Source organism: Chiloscyllium plagiosum, unplaced genomic scaffold (genome assembly GCF_037043375.1).
Source record: "Chiloscyllium plagiosum isolate Xiang-an unplaced genomic scaffold, Cpla_swu_hap1 HiC_scaffold_31, whole genome shotgun sequence".
Classification (NCBI taxonomy): Eukaryota; Metazoa; Chordata; class Chondrichthyes; order Orectolobiformes; family Hemiscylliidae; genus Chiloscyllium; species Chiloscyllium plagiosum.
In genome coordinates this window covers 86,524,840-86,542,299 of record NW_028270169.1, presented here as the reverse complement: position 1 = coordinate 86,542,299, position 17,460 = coordinate 86,524,840, and positions in this window count along the sequence as shown.

Sequence of the window (17,460 nt, the reverse complement as noted above, 5' to 3'; positions counted from 1 at the left end):
TCTCAGAGTGGGAGGATCTGGGATCGATTCTAGCCTCGGCTGACCGTCCGTGTAGAGATTGCACGTTCTGCATTTTGCTTGCATGGGTTTCCTCCTGGTTCTCTGGTTTCCTTCTCCAATCCATAAATTATCAGATGGTTTGCCCTTGCTGAATTGCCCAGAGGTTTAGGCGCATTAGTCAGAGGGAAATGTGCCTGGTGGCTTACCCTTTGGAAGTTCGATGTGCACGTGTTGAGCCAACTGTCCTGTTTCCAAACTGTGAAGAATCTATTCGGTGTAAAGTGGAACGGAGACAATGTTTTCTCTCTTTGTTAAATTTCTGGAAGGGATTTTTAGCTTCTTTCATATTTTTCAGTTTCCTACGATTTCGTTCAGTTGGTTAAAGTAATGAACACAACAAAAAATAACGGAAGTATCCAATGTTGTGATTCAGCTCGGGTTTTCTTCGGGATGTTCGGGAAAATGCAGGAAATGGAAATGAGTGATTTTCAAATTAGCAATGTTCCCACTCAATGGCTGAGCAGACAACAGATGAAAAGAAGCTTCATGTGTAGCGACAAGTTATCTTTACAAATCTTGCCAATTCACATCGTGGGTGCTATTGTAGTGAAGCAGCAAAATTGATTATCTTGACAGGTCGTTCAACTTGTGGACATGGCTGCTATTGCGCATGTCCATGTGAACATCACACCTCTGCGGCATGCAACGACAAAGCACCCACGCGGACAGTGATGCAATGGATATTGTGTCTGATTCCGGATTAGGAAATTGTAGGTATGATTCGTAAATGGGGCGACAGCAAGACTGGCAAGCTTCACACACACTTACGAAAAGTTGATCTGAAGCTAGGAGGAGGTTTGAATTCCTGATATGCAGGAGTGGGAATCTCTTCAGTAGATGACCCCGAAAACAACACAGTCATTTTCCTCGCTCCATCATCGAAGTGCCATGTTGATCTGGGTGCATATTTAGACAGCGATGGATTTGCAAATACCTGATTGCTGGATAATTTACAAAGTAACATTTGTTTTAGAATAAACAAAACTCACTGACTTGGTATGAGATAAAAACACAAAATCGAATTCTGCAATTCACTTAAAGTATACCTCGAAACATATCAAACTCAAATCCTAATTGTATAGAGTTATATAGAAAATCTTAAAAGCAAATGACACATTCTGTCGCTTTGGGCATAAAAGCCTGGGGCAAAATTGAACAGTTAGGAAAAGAACTACAATGAACAGCATAGACATACATCGCTTGAAAAAAGCCTCGTTTAAAAGGGACCTTTTCGACCAGTAATCTAGGACGCAGAAATTCCTAAGAAGAAGATAAGAAGACGCAGTATTATCCAAATAGAAGCAGGAAAGCTGCCTGCTTTCGAGATAAGAAGGTTGGTTTTGTAAATGTTAATTGGGACTTTCATCAGACGAGCAAAATAGAAGTGAAGATAAAAGATAGGCTTCAGGAAGAATTTGTAAATCGTGGTTAATTAATTATTCTGTTACACTTTGAGAAATAGAGTTGTTAATTTTAATATTCAGTAGTTCTTGACTACTCGGATTGTTTACGGATGACTGCAAGGGTTAAATCTAATCATTGTACCTGGTTTTAAATTAATCAGGAGTATTTACCTGTGCCGAAAGAGAAGAGGAAGATGAAATGGTCCGACAAGCAACTCATGGGCACCTTACCTTTACCAAAGCCAAATACCCAATTGCTGCGGCTTATGGAAATATGAAGGAAACAAAAAAAAAAGACGTGTCTTAGCTTTCAAAATCTTCAGAACCTCATTTGAAGCGGAAACAGAGGATAATCAAGGGTGAAATGTCCCGTTGAGGAGGGACTATCGAGGCACCTTCACCTCCTTAGAGAACTTTGGAAATTGACTATGATGTTCTTGGCGACATTAGTTGATTCGGAACATTGGAAGGACTCCTGTCACAGATGCTCTACATTCGTTTTTGTCTGTGTCAGGAACGAAAAAGCCGTCATTGCCCGATGGCGAAATCGAAACTGAGACGCCGAGCTGAAGACACGGAATCTTAAGTCTTAGACCACCAGTGATGAATGTCGGAGTGCGATGCCCGGGTTGGTCGACAGCCTTCAAGCTCCTTAAAACAATCCTTTTCGCATTTTTCATCACATGGACTGTATGCCTGAGCATCACAAATTCACATCTGAATACTTCTGAAGGTTACGCGTGTTTCTGCCTCTGCAATCCATTCCAGTGATTTCCCAATTCAACCACACTCTGCTTAGTAAGGCTTTTGTCTGTCTATTGCATGTCAGGAACAAAGAAACCTGTGTTTTCGGAGCCGGAAAGGAACTCAGGCTGCTGTGCGACCGTGGATGACTGCTGGGATCCTTGCATCGTTTCTTACTGACACAGTTTTTGGCTTTTGTTATTCACTGGAGATTCCTGTCACTCTGTCGTTTATACTGACTGAACTCTCTCATCATGTGAAATGGGTACATATGTTACGTCAGCTGCTTCCTGTCCTTCTGAATGATCTTCCACAATTTCTTGTGAAGACAAGCAGGAATGGGGTACTTCAAGAGAATTTTGAGTTTACAAGGCCAGTGTTCTATCCACTGAGCTACAGAACCAGTGCATTACCATATGAGAGAGATGATCTCATGCGTGATAAACTGCAAGGTAACACATGGATCGATAGCCTATGTATCAGAGACCAAGCAAATGTAACGAAACCAAGACAGTGTCGAAGGAATCGAACGAAAAACGGGAGAATGTAATGCTAATTTAGATAGTATACAAGATGATATTCCCGGATAATTCATTCTTTAGTATTCAGTGCTTTCACTGCTATGGTCCATTAATGGTTAGCATTTATAATAATCAATAGCAAATACCTCCTGATCTTTCGAAGACGAATTATGCTGTGGACCCATCAGGATCACATTCCTGCATGTGACAGTCCGACAACAGTAATGTCGGCTGCTATTGCCACGTTCACTCGGCTTAAAACATGAACAGATGGGATGGCAGAATAAGGGATGGTCAGTGGTCGTTTGTGACAGGTGAGCGTGGACCTCGTGGAGCCAAACTCAGTGTGGATGCTGCAGACTTGTTATCCTGCTTACCCTGTTACACTGATCACACGGATCAATCACCCAAAATGGCTGTACATTGCATTCTCCCTTTGTACATCTCACCTCGGTTTAACTTGTCAAAATTTAATGAAGTCAGTTTTGCAGATTCATATTTTTACACAATTAATTTTAGAGGCAGAAAGAGAACATTCAGCCCAAGTCTGTTCCGCGATTTAGTGAACGCATATCGGAACTAATAATACTGAAATGGACATTCATGCATTTCTTCATAACCATTCATAACTTTACTGAGTAAAAATGTGTCGCTCCCAGCCTTGAATATACGTTATGAGCCAGACTCTACAGCCCATGCTGTACAGAATTCCACGGAAAGTGAGGATGGTACAGTAATCGGGTGTCCATCTGCCAGATTAGAATGAACAGGGAGTCCCACTCCAGTCAGTGGACGAACGAGAGGACATGGGACAGACAATGCAACAGGTTAAGATGAGCAAGTGAAGGCGGGGAAGTGCGTTCACAGTCACACTATTATTCGGCGCTTCTCACATTCCAGTCACTTAATCTGTATAATTTACATCATTTCGTTCGCAACAGACCAACCTGTTCCTCACGATTGCATAAACACTGCATCTTCCACACTTCACATCACACTTCACATCATACTTCACATGTGATGAACCGACATCTAGACTAAAAACATGAACTTGCTTTCTCTCCGTGTATGCTGGCTATCCCGTTGTGACTTCCAGCATTTATTGTTTTCAATACGGATTGCAGCATCTGCAGGAATTTTCTCCTGAATTCTTTCTCATCTCTGTCTGAAATGTGCAACCACCATTCTGATTTAAACACTCTCGTAGTAGGCTGCCCCAGAAGTGAACCATCTTTTCTGCATTCAAGAAGTTAAATCTTCAACAAACTTGGATGTTTCAATAAAAAGTTTGTTTTGTTTGTTGTAGTACTGTGTATGTACAGGGCAAGGCAATGGACACCAGCCTTTCCACCATTGGCGTTCATCTCTGTTGTGAAACTCTCACTGACTCCGGCAGAGCCTTCCCTTTACTGTCTTTAATTACAGGAATTCATGTTTATTTTTCAGAGTTTGAACAGGAACAATTGATTCTCATTCGCTAACTCGGAATTAAAACCAGAACATAGCAGTGAGAGTGCTGATTCCTAACAACTGGAGTACCAGTGAAGGCTCGTGCAATGCTTGCAACTTCTTGACACTGATATTGTCCTCTTGTTCAAATGCAAATCGATGACGAATCACTGAGTTTTATGAGCAATGGAACAATCTCTTTGGCGCATTATATCAGTGCCAGTCATCTAAAATCACACTTCTGAACACAGATTTCAGCACTTGGCCTTATATGTTCTAATGTTGTATTGCTCATCTAAATAGGTCTTCCATGACTTGAGGGATTCCATGGGACGAACAGAATTCACTTAATCACTGACAGGAAACGTTGCTGTTTGTTGGAAGATGAACGCTAACTTTTCCTCCTTGAAGATATTTCTGAAAATCAAACTCTTTCTCGGAGCATTTTTCCATTTTTCCTAATTATGCCATCAGTTTTGGATTAAATTCGCCAGGCTACTACGAATGACTCGCCTTTGTATTCCCTCTGCTCATCTGTCGTATACTGTCTCTCAAAGTAAACAACCAGCAGTTGTCTGTCTCTCATCAAATTTCAGAAATAAAATGGTGACTTTATCGTTAAATGTGAGGCTCACTGTCGGAATTTGTGATAATATAGCCCTGGAGAACACAAAGGACATTTTATTCCCTATTACATGCATTATATAGGTCAATTATGCTCGTCGTCGATAAATAGAAAAAATATATTACCAATAAATTGAGTTTCTACAATGGTGGCTCATACCCCAGCACAGCGATTCAATGATTAGCACCAAATAAAAATGAAAGAAAGAGCCAATTCGGCAAATTGGAAGAAAAACCACTAGATGTGGTAAAGACACGGCAGGTCTGTAAGTATTTATAAAGAGAAATCAGCGTCAATGTTTCCGTTTCGCTGAACTATGGAAGCAAAATGTTGACTCAGAGTTTTCTTCACAGATGCAACCAGATATGCTGAGTAATCGACGGAGGTCAGTTTATCGTGCTGTGCTCTGCTGTGTGTGAAAGCATTACATGGCGCTTTGGCTGATGTGACGCATCTAATGTGAATCTGAATCAATATCCATCTATTGCGCCGTTTCATCTCTGCTATCCTTGATCAACTCTCTGTCAAGATCTTTCTTCCATTATCTCCGAGAATGCCTTCAACTGTTTTGGATATTTTATTATTCAATCCATTGACTCTCTAGATTAGTTTTTTGTTTACAGCTGAACGTAGTGTCCATAATGTAAGTAGTTATTCACCAAGAAATGGAGAAGGGCCTGCGATTTGTGTCAAAATTAATAAAAGTTAAATGACATCATTATGATTCTATAAAACAAATTTCCGCACCAATAAAATTATGAGATAATATGGAGTTTACAAAATATTGACTGGCCAAATATGTAGTTTTCAAAGCATATTTTACAGTGCAAATCTGAGGTTGAGACAGAGGGAAGGTTAGTGAACATGTGTCACAATTCATGGCCTTCATAGCCGAAGGTTTAATGAACCAAATGTGTAACAGTTAAAATCGACAATTCTCAGGAAGTTAGAATTACATGTAACGCAGATAAATGAAAGGGCATTTGTAAAAAAAAATCAATATCTGAATATGCGAATCGCTGGCTGCGTTAGCAATTATTTACCTGGCCTCATTGTACTTGAGAGGGCTGGAAGCCCGAGGATATTACAGGTCTGGGTCGAGAGCAAATGACTAAGAGATTTGAATAGAAGGAAGTGAAGTTAAAATGCATCTGTCCGAATACGAGTTGGTGGGTGAACTGGAAGTGATGCGAATCCTGACAGAGGAGCAGGGTTTTGGGTGATGTGTAAGTTTTGGATGAGTGAATAACCTGTGAGAGAATAACCTTCCCTTACACCATTGTTGGACTACTAGTGAACAGACAAAGCTGGTAAAAATGAGAATGTACATTGGTTGAAACCTCATTCAGATGTAGGAAATGGAAGGAACAATGAAACATTAAACAGAACTCAAGTAAACCCATTAATAGAGGCAGCGAAAATCGGACAAGTGCCGAGAGGGAAGGTGGGAGGACGGCTCTCGGTGTATTAGAGGTTAGGTCCACGGAGAACAAAAGAATTCATGAGAGTTTCAGCAGCAGATGAACAGAACATAGGTGGATTCGGGTTGTGTAACTTAGGTGGGCAGTCTTGGTGGCAATGGCGATATGTGGTTGAAAACTCATTTCCGGTTGAAGCATTTCACCATGGTTATGACGTGTGTTTTTCACACTCAGATAGTTGCCAGGGAGAGGGATGGATACAACGTCAAGGCATTAGCATTTGTGTTGGAGGCTGAAGAAAGGCCACAATGTTGCCAGAGAGTCATAGTTTCATAGAGATGTACAGCATGGAAACAGACACTTCGATCCATCTGTCCACGCCGACCAGATATCCCAACCCAATCTAGTCCTACCTGCCAGCACCCGGTCCATAGCCCTCCAACCCCTTCCTTTTCAATTTACCGTGCAAATGTCTCGTAAATGTTGCAGTTGTACCAGCCTCCACCACATCCTGTGGCACGTCACTCCATTCACGAACCACTCTCTGCATGATAAAGTTGCCCTTTAAATCTCTTTTATATTTTGCCTTCTCACCCTAAACCTATGCCCTCTAGTTCTGGATTCCCGGATCCCAGGGAGAAGACTTTGCCGATTTATCCTATCCATGCCCCTCATAATTTTGTAAACCTTTGTAAGGTCATCCCTCAGCTTCCGACGCTCCAGGAAAAACTGCCCCAGCCTGTTCAGCCTCTCCCCATACCTCAATCCTCCAACCCTGGCAACATCCTTATATATCTTTTCTGAACCCTGTCAAATTCCACAACATCTTTGCGATAGGATGGAGGCACTAATTGCACGCAATATTTCAACAGTAGCCTAAGCAATGTCCTGTCCAGCCGCAACATAACCTCCCAACTCCTCCACTCAATACTATGTTCAATAAAGGAAAGTGTACCAAACGCCTTCTTCACTATCTTATCTACCTGCGACTCCACTTTCAAGGCGCTATGAACCTGCACTCCAAGGTAGCTTTGTTGAGGAGTTTTTTACTCGACCAGGTGTGGACGTCTGACAAGTCAGGATGGTGTGCAAACTGGAGAGAAATCTGCAGATCACTAAGCGGCACGGTTGCTCAGTGGTTAATGCTGATGCCTCACAGCAGTCGAAGCCCAGATGCGATTTCAGCCTCGAGTGTCTGTCTGTGGGCAGTTTGCAGATTTTCTCCCTGTCTGTGTGGCTTTTCTCCAGGTGCTCCGGTTTGCACCCACAATGCAGAAATGTGCAGTCTGGTAAATTGTCCATAGTTTAATCTACATAAGTCAGGTGCAAATGGGCCTTGGTGGGTTATTCTTTGGAGGGTGGGTCTGAAATTGTTGTGCTGAAGTGCGTGCTTCCACACTTCAGGGAATCTCACCTGACCGAATCAAACTGAAAGTGATGGTGTTCACATCAATCTGCTGCGCTGCTGTTTCTCGGTGGTGGGGATGGAGTGCTTGGACCCTTCTGACGACGCTCTGGTCAGTTTTTGGTTGTTTGTATTGCATCTCGTTCAGTCGCTACCATCACAGAGAAGACAGAGTCTTGAGAGACATTATCTCTCAGTCTCTTGTTCTTTTGTTTGATATTCATTTCACGGATATTAGAAGGGAAAGACTTACAAAACATGATATGATGTGGTTGTCAATTTTATCAAAAATGATACGTGATCAGACATTGAACATGGAAGGAAACATCCAATTTACAGTAGGAGAGAAACCGTATGCGTGTTGTGCGGTTGGGCAAACGTTTAGCCAATCATCAAAGCCACAAACCACAAATGCAGTTACTCTCGGGAGGAAACTGTGCAACTGAAGGGATTGTGGGGAAAGATTCATTTTCGCAAATGGGCTGGAACCTCATTGATGGAGTCAGAACTGTCCAGTGTGTGGGAAGGGATCCACTCAGTCATCTCACATGCCGCATCAGCAGCTCGTTCACACTGACACAGACCATTCGAATTCGCAGAGTGCACGCTGAGAAGAGACCTTTCAAATGCTAAGATAGTGGGAAGTCCTTTAGATAGTCTGTGCAACAGAAGTCCCATCAACGTGTCACACTGAGGAGAGATTTACTCAAGGCTATTACTATGGGAATCACGGTACAATTTATTGGGAACTGTTTTGTCATCAACGTGTTCACATTGATGATAAACCTTGCAAGTGTCTAGTCTGTGCGAAGTGCTATTCAAGTTCTCTGAAACTAATATCCCATTAACATACTCACATGTTAAACTCAACGTGGCATGTCGTTGTAAGGATGTGTTCACAGAGTAAATGAAGAGAGGGCAGTGCTTCATAAAATCTGGTAGAATTCTTTGAGGAGTCGAAGAGCAAGTGAAAGAAAGCAGAGCCACTGGATGTAAGTTGTTTGTATTTCCAAAAGGCATTTCACAATGTGCATTTTGGGAAGGTGTTAAATAAGAATACATTGTGTTAGTGGCAAGGTACTGGCATGGACTGAGGAGTGGCTGACTGGCAGAAAACATGGAATTGGGATAGCGGGGTTCTTTCAGGATGGCAGGCGGTGACTCGTGGAGTTCATCAGATGTTTGTGTTGAAACCATAACTGTTCAAGTTATGCATGAATGATCTGGTTAAAGGAATAGAGGGCGTTATTATTACGTTTTCAGATGAGACAATGATACGGGGACGGATAATTCGTATTTAGAAGGGGGGAGGCTGTAGAATGACCAGGACAATCGCGGAGAGTGTATAAAGATTTGGCATGTGGAATACTCTATGAAACAGTGCGTGGTCAGACGTATTGGGCGGAAGAGTAGAGACATAGCTTACTTTCTGAAAGGGAAAAGGTTTCCAAAATCGGAAATTCTGAAATTAAATTTGTGAGATTTAGTTCAGTATTCTCTTAATGTTGACATATAGGTTATTTGAGAGTTGATGTGAGATAATTTTGCCCAACCACGATAATCAAAAGAGATTCTACAAGGGCATTACAAGCAAAAGAATAATTAGCGCCTTTTGATGGTGTAAATACTTATATTTGTGTCGAATCGCAATAGATAAAAGAGATACAAAATGATTGTCTGGCAGTTTTTACTTTCGATGTTTGAGAACTTTCGATGTTCACAATTTTAAAGAGGAAAAGTTGGATTTATTTAAAAATAAACGTTTGGATATTTGTCTGGAATCAGACTTAGTGTATCCCAGGACTTCGTGGGAGGCTGTGAGCAAAATATGGGGCCCCTTTCAAAAATAATTTATCATCTATAACCACAGGTGAAGTGCCAAATACCCGAGGATTACCCAATGTTGAGCATTTATTTAAGAAAGGTTGCACATAGAAACCCGTGAACTGCAGGACTGTGAGTCCAGCTTTGGTGGTGGGTAAGTTATCGGAAGTGATTCTAAAAGACAGGACGTTTTCGCATTCTGAGTTTAAAAAAAATATATCTTCAGCATGGTTTTGGGTGAGGGAAATTGAGTCTCACAAACATGATTGTATTTATGAGAAAATAACTGAGAAGATTTATGAGGGCAGAGCCATAATTTATTTTTCACTTGGATATTGGTAATTCCTTTAACAAGGTTCCACATGGTAGATTTATGCTTCCAGTTATGTCACATGTGAATCTGGGTGAGCTTTCCAGTTGGATATAAAATTGACCTGATAGTATGAGACAGACACGGAATGTGACGGTTGATTCTTTTTCAGAATGGAGGATTGTTCGCAACAGTCAATGACATGGATCGGTGCTGGGTCCACTTCTGCTCGTCCGTTTTCTCGAAGTTATTTAAATGAAAATATGCCAAGCATGGGAAAGCATTTTGTAGATGCCAGCAAAATTGGTGGCAGAGTCGACTGTGAAGAAAGTTGTCTGAGATTACAAAGATCAATATGTGACTCGACGAAGGATCAGCAGGCTGTGTTTAATTAGGATAAATGCGATGATCAATACCTAGACAATTAATAGTGTGCATTTGGGTGATGTTGTCCAATAGAATACCAAGGGGTTCAGGCGCATAATTATTTGAAGTTTGCATGACATGTAGATCGGGTGGTAAAGGAAATGTTTATGATGCTCAGTCCGTGGAGAATAGGAGTTGATACGTCATCTTGTGGTTGCACAGGGCGTTGGTGAGGCATTGCCAGGAATCGTAATCTTGAGGAAGAATATTATTAAGCTGGGGAAGGTGCAGTAAAGATATGTCAGGTTTTTCTTGGGAATGGAGATTTTGTATTTGATGGAGCACCTGGAAAGACTGGGACTCGTTTTCAGTGGGATGTACGAGATTGAGCGGTCCATACCGTATAAAGTGTTAAACGGTATGGACAACGTAAATGGCAGATTCATTTTACCTTGAATGACGGATTTCAAAATTAGTGAGTAAACTTTTAATGTGAGAGGAGGAAGATTTAAAAAGACTTGAGAAGGCTCGATAGATGTTTGTCATGCAGTTAAGTTATGTTCCCCAATTTATTGTAACCTTTTCCTCCTTCTGCCATCGTGATTTACTCTATTCAGATTTTATCCCCTCGACTCAGAATCAACTCTGTCAATCTCTATCTTAATGAAGAGTTCTATCATTGCATTCTTCAATCTCCCACAAGAGCTCTCTGACAGCTAAATTGCCAATTATTCCCTTTTCATTACACAGATAAAGTTATCTAATTAAAGTTGCCGGAGCCCCAGAGACAATGGGACGACGGCCTCACTTGTGAGAGAGAGGCTACTGATGGTGCTTTACCCTAAGAGTCATTGAGCTTCAAGCAAGGGGCAAGCATAAAAAGCTGAGACTTTCAGGGCGACCTTAGCTGGTGCGGGGACTGAATGCATGGTATTCGTGTTACTCTGATTCAAAAATCAACCGTCCACACAATTGATCTAACCCACTTTCAAACAACATGCATTACTGGGGGGGGGGGGGTGTGGGGGATCAGGATGCTGAAATACTAGTCATGACAGATTTGGTGGGCTTCTTTCGTGGGGTAGCGTGGCACAGCGGTCAGTGGCGCTGGATCTAAGCACCAGTCTCTATCGAGCTGTGGGTTTAAACCTCACTGCTGTCGATATCACAACTCCACTACTGTCTGCACTTGTATACGAAAGGGCTACGCGTGTTCTGGCGGTTTTAATTTGAGCATTTGCGACTGTTGATCTCTGGGTCGTTGCACAATGGGTGCTTTCGTTTTCGTACTTGATCCCAGCTCTACATTCAACTTTCACTGTGGGCACTCTCATTCTTTCGTTGACACGTCCGTTTCTGAGGGAAAAGTCTCTTCAATTCACTGCAAGTCGATCAGTGTAGGTAAATGTACGATGCATGATGTCCCTTTCAAAGGTATAGGTTCCACTCCACAGTGCATTAAAATGGCCACTTTCTGTGGGGAATGTCAGTGATGGCTCCATTTCAAATGGTGCTGAAATGAAATTAACTGATTCAGAAGGTTCTGATGGAAAACATAGGGAACTTTCAGTGAATGTTTCACATCTCACATGGAAAATGATCTTCTTGTGTGCCCATGCGGGTTGACGCAACAAACAGCTTATTTTTAGTAAATGGTATGGGAGTGGGGTGGAGCAGTGTTGTGAGTATTCAGTGCTGGACAAAAATGATCTGTAGGATCCAGTCAGTCAAACATTCCAAGAGCTGGAAGAGCTGATTGGTCGAGGATAACTCTCCCATTTTCTGTTTCTGTGACAAACATAGAATTTGCCCTAAAATATCTGCAGGTCTGTCTGCATCTTTTTTTCATGTTCATCTCCCTCTGCCTTTCTGCCCTCTCCCTTTCTATTGAATATCTCCTGACTTCCAACTTTATCCTTAGCTTCTCTTTTATTATTTACTCTATGGCCATTTTGACAGTCGCAAGATTTGTTACAGACTTATCTCATCTCAACATGTTTAGCAGCTCTGACGTGAGGTCCTCGAACTGAATAAATAACTGTTTCTGTCTCCTTTCGTACCTGACAGTCAGAGACCAGAAGGTAGAGGAGGCCGCATAGGCCTTTCAGTCCAAGTCATCTGTTCAACCATGTGATGATGGCAGATGTGAATCTCAACACCAATCTACAGCATTCTCCCTGCAATGATTACTCTACCTGTTTTTAGGATCCAGTGTGGTTTCCAACGTGGGTCTGAACCCGGCCCCCTCCATATGTATTGGCAGCTTGTTGCAATGTCTCTGTGTGTGGTATGATGCAAGCGCAGCAAACACGATGACTCGTGAGAAAAGCAATTATCGCTTGGGTTGTGGTGGGGTGGGGGGGGGGGCAGTTAAATCGGGTCATTGTCCCCGCTGTGTTTCTGTGGGGGAGCGATTATCACGTTCTCCTCTAAACTGAAGTATCCCTGTTTCCAGTTGTCGAACACAAAAAATAATAGGTTTGTTTCTGAACATGGGTGGATCTTATTGCTTGCTGATCTTGCAAGTAAAATTTCCATTGAATGTCCCAGCCCATTCCTCCTCTGTGGTGAAAGCGAATACAAGTCCAATTAATTATTGTCTACGATTTTATTCGATATCTATTCTTCCTTGTTCTGAATACGCACGGAATTTTCCACCACGGACGGTAAGTATATATAAGAGAGCAGTCGGCGAGCCCTGATGCTTTGAGTCGAGAAGAAGTATCAGCTTCTGCGAAAGTGGCCGTGTTCAGAGACGGGCAGAAACATTGCTGTTCCTTCCTTATGGGCGACAGGCTTCCAGATTGTGATGGATGGGGATTGATTGCAGTCTCTTCATCAAACCTCGTTTTGAATTTAGTCGCTCAACACTACTTTAATGGCGAAAAGGAATACAATTCCAACTAATTGCTGCATGAACCTCTTTTTTCAAATTTGTCTCTGCAGCGGTCCTGAATATGCGCTGGTGTCTGCAGTACTTGTGGCTATCCTGTTTAAGTGGGAAGTTACATGTTTTCTGTCGACTCGGTGCTCCAGAGGAAATTTTCCCAACTGAAATTCACATAAGACACGAGACATCCCCGGTTCAATACGAGGCAGCATCATTCTTGTTCCATTGTTACAGGCGGTAGCCTTTTGGATTGACGTGAACAGAGCATCAGTGTTTGATGTTCACATTAGCAAAACTGTGTTTGAATTTTCTCGTCCATATCTGTTGCCTTGGTGAAAAGGAATGTAATTATTCCGGATTAATTACTGTGTGAAACTTTGTTATTTTGCCTTCTCCCGTGGAAAGAGTATTGGCGATGATGAAGGGCTTAAGCCAGATTCGTCAATTTTCCTGCTGCTCCGACTTGCTGTGCTTTTCCAGCATCACTTTGTCTTCTAAGCTTCTGTCCTCCTTGTTCCTAAATATAAGTGGGCGGCACGGTGGCACAGTGGTTGTGGGCGGCACGGTGGCACAGTGTTGTGGGCGGCACGGTGGCACAGTGGTTAGCACTGCTGCCTCACAGCGCCAGAGACCCGGGTTCAATTCCCGCCTCAGGCGACTGACTGTGTGGAGTTTGCACGTTCTCCCCGTGTCTGCGTGGGTTTCCTCCGGGTGCTCCGGTTTCCTCCCACAGTCATAAAGATGTGCAGGGTCAGGTGAATTGGCCATACTAAATTGCCCGTAGTGTTAGGTAAGGGGTAAATGTAGGGGTATGGGTGGGTTGCGCTTCGGCGGGTCGGTGTGGATTTGTTGGGCCGAAGGGCCTGTTTCCACACTGTAATCTCATCTAAATCTCATCTAAATAAGTCGAATTATACACCTCCGATGGCTGTGCTGTGTAAGGCCAATTAACGGGCATTGATCCTTTCTGTACCAGTCATACTGCATTTGCTTTACATGCGAAGGTGACCTAGTTCAGTGTGAAGGGGAACTCTCAATTGCTGATGTCACAGCAACACTGGATACCGATGTATGGTCTCTGTCAACTGAATTCAAATCTGGAGTAAGAAATGCCTCATTTGGACGTTGTCTGCCGTTTCTCAATCTTTGTGAACCAAAACCAGAAATCCTTAATCATGATTTGCACAAATTCACATTTTCGAGTTTTTCAACACAGGGCACATTTGCCGTTTTATTCGGTCAGCAACAGGAATGAAAATATCTACTTCCTCAGATGAACTGTTTGACTCACACTCTTATATCTTCGCTCTGAAATCTAAGCCATGTTGGAACAGAAATGAGGATATACTAGACTTCTTTATAAATGACTTCGTATCAATTTTATTTCCTTCGTGTCAGCAACGTCTAAACAGGGAGGAATAGGAAAAGGAGGCACATGCAGCTCCGATGAAACACTTCTTTGATTCAGTCATCAACAAGAGGAGTTAAACGACTCAGGAGAGAGAGAGAGAGAGAGAGAGAGAGAGCAAAGAACGAAAAAAATCACGTTTTTTTTACCTTGAACAAAGAAAAATATAAATACAAAGCAGGAATCAGCAACAGCCCTCCGCTGGAAGGCCCAATAAAGATGTTACCTCGTAGGTTGAAGAAACGTCAGGAAATGAACATTCCAGCTCAGTCAGAAAACCTACATCCAGATAAATAGGCGAGTGGGTGTGTGAGGCTATAGTGAGTGGTGCACCCTGAAGATCCAGCTTGAAATGGGGATGGAAAAGACCACCAGTGATGTTTTCGATGAGGGCCAGGTCCTTCTCTGACGGTACAGAGGTGCGTGAAATGCTGAGACTGGAATCTCCAACCTCACGCGGTGCACCTTGAATTGCTGTCGAGCAGGGAGAATTGTGACATTAGGCTGGGGGATTGAACCGCACCTGGACCAACTTTTTGACATGGAGCAGCAGGAATTATTGGAATATCAGACCGGGAGCTCCAACCTCACTTGCTGCAATTTTTATTGATATTGAGAAGGAAGCACTGGGACATCAGGCTGTAAGCTCCAACCTCACCAAGTGCCGCTCTTATTGGCAAGAAGCAGGGAACATTTGGACATCATGTTTGGATATTCAAACACACCTGAAGCAATTTCTATTGACATGAAGCAGGAAGCATTAGGACAGCTGGCTGAGGGAAAGGATGCTCAGCTATCTTAATCTGATATGAAATAGTTTTTAGCAGGACACATATTTGAGGACTGAGGGGTTATGCTTCCAAACTTAAATATCTCAGTTATAAAGAGAAATCCTGCAAACGTTCTACTCGTGGAGGGGTTCAGTGGTTATCTCTGCACTCTCAAAGCGCCATTGATCGGGTTCGATTCCAGCACTTGGCGACTGTCTCTGTGGAGTTTGAACATGCTCCTTGAATATTTGCGGGTTTCCTCCGGGTTCTCTGGTTTCCTCTCACAATATAAAATGATCAGTTGCAATGACCATGTTAAATTGCTGATACTGTTAGGTGCATTACTCAGAGGGGAGTGAATCTTGTGGGTTCCTCTTTGAACAGTCAGTGTGCACTTGATTGTCCAAATGGCCTGTTTCCAGTTTGTAGGGAACCAAATCTGTGCAGAGAGAAACAGGGGCATTTTTTACGCTCTGTGACCTTTCTCATATGGCTGACTCTGCACTGAGTTAAATTTACAGAAGCGAGTTTTAGCTTGTTTCATATTATTGAATTTCCTGCGAAGTCGCACAGATCGTTAAAGTCATCTAAAGCTACGAAAATTAACGGGAACATCCATTGTGATTACACTCGAGTTTACCTCGATTTATGAACGAAAAGCAGGGAACTAGAGTTGAAATTTATCAGATTATCAGTGATCGTATTGAATGCTAGCGCAGATATCTGGTGAATGTCAGCTTCATGGGGGCAGACGTATTTCCTTTGTGCCTGTTGCTTCAAAAAGTGGGGGCCACTGATGTGAAGCAGTGACGGTGATTATCTTTGCTGGTTATTCAACTTGTGATCATGAACGTTGTTGTTCATATTCATGTTAACAACACTGTTTTGCAGCTTGGATACATGCCGTAATGTCCTGGCCAGTGGCGCAATAGGTAATGCAACTGTCTACGGGTCAGGAGTTTGTAGGTTGGAATCCTGTTTGGCTCGACAGCAAGGCCTTTCGGCTGGACCAAACTGATGATGAGTTGCTGTGAGGCTAAGATGTGGATTTAATTCCTGATATTCAAGTGCAAGAATCCCTTCCATAAATCCCCTGAGTATACCATGGTCACCACAGAAGTGGAATCTGAAATAGTTTGTTCTTACTACTTTGTATTTACCAAACCCAGCTGCTCAATTGCTGCAGCTCCAGGGAATGGCACGGAAACGTAACAAATACCTAATCTCAAGTTTCAAAATCCTCAGAAACTCCTTTGGAAATGGAACTGATGGAGAACAAATGCTGAAATGGCCGACAGAGAAGGGACTATCCAGGCATCTTCCCCTTCTGTCAGAATCCGACACATTGACAGTAATTTTCTTGGGCTGATTAATTGAACCGAGGCTTTGAAAGAAATCCTGTCACAGATGCCGTCACCACTTTGTGACGTGGTCAGTTTCATTGGCAAAGAAAACACATTTTGTCCACATGAAGCTTCTTTCACCCTCTGTCTGCCCAGATGTTGAATTTGATTACGGCTGATCTGATAAATTCCACCTCCTCTCTCCTGTTGTTCCTCCATTATTCGAGGGAAACTCAAGCCGAATCACAACATCATATATCTCCTTTAATGTTCGGATTTTTAGATTACTTTAATGACCTGAACAAGCTTGCAGGAAATTGAATAGTCTGAAAAAAAAGATTTTAAATACCCTTCCAGAGAGGACCGACTGTTGAGTCAGACATACAAGAAATGTCAGAGAGCGACATCATTAAATCATTTTTCTCACTGTACACGTGCTCAATCTTTGCAAAATGTTTATTTACAATTGAGACAATTCCCTGGAAAGGATCCTCTCTCAATCCACAATCATGTGTGCTGCCAGGAACTATTTCAATTCTGATTAAAATAGTTCAGGATCTTACTCCCCCCAACCCAGTGCTCCCTGTGGCATGTCAATTCAAGCATCTCCAGGTGATATTAGACCTCTCAGCACGATGTCCCAACACTCCATTTTCCATGTGAACAGTAGTTGCTCCAGCTGAGGTTTGAGCTTCCAGCCTCAGCGTTTCATCGGCCCTATGCTTTAATAGAAGTACTGCGTTCTCATGGATTTCATCACCGGACAACAGAGTAGAAATAAGCATTCACTCCACTCCCCATTTCCGATTAGATCATCGCCTCTGCGCCACTCAGTTTCTCTGATTCCAGACCTGGGAAGCGGTGTGTTTTGAGTGTGAACAATATTTAATCTCTTGTCTCGTGGAACTGATAAAATAACGA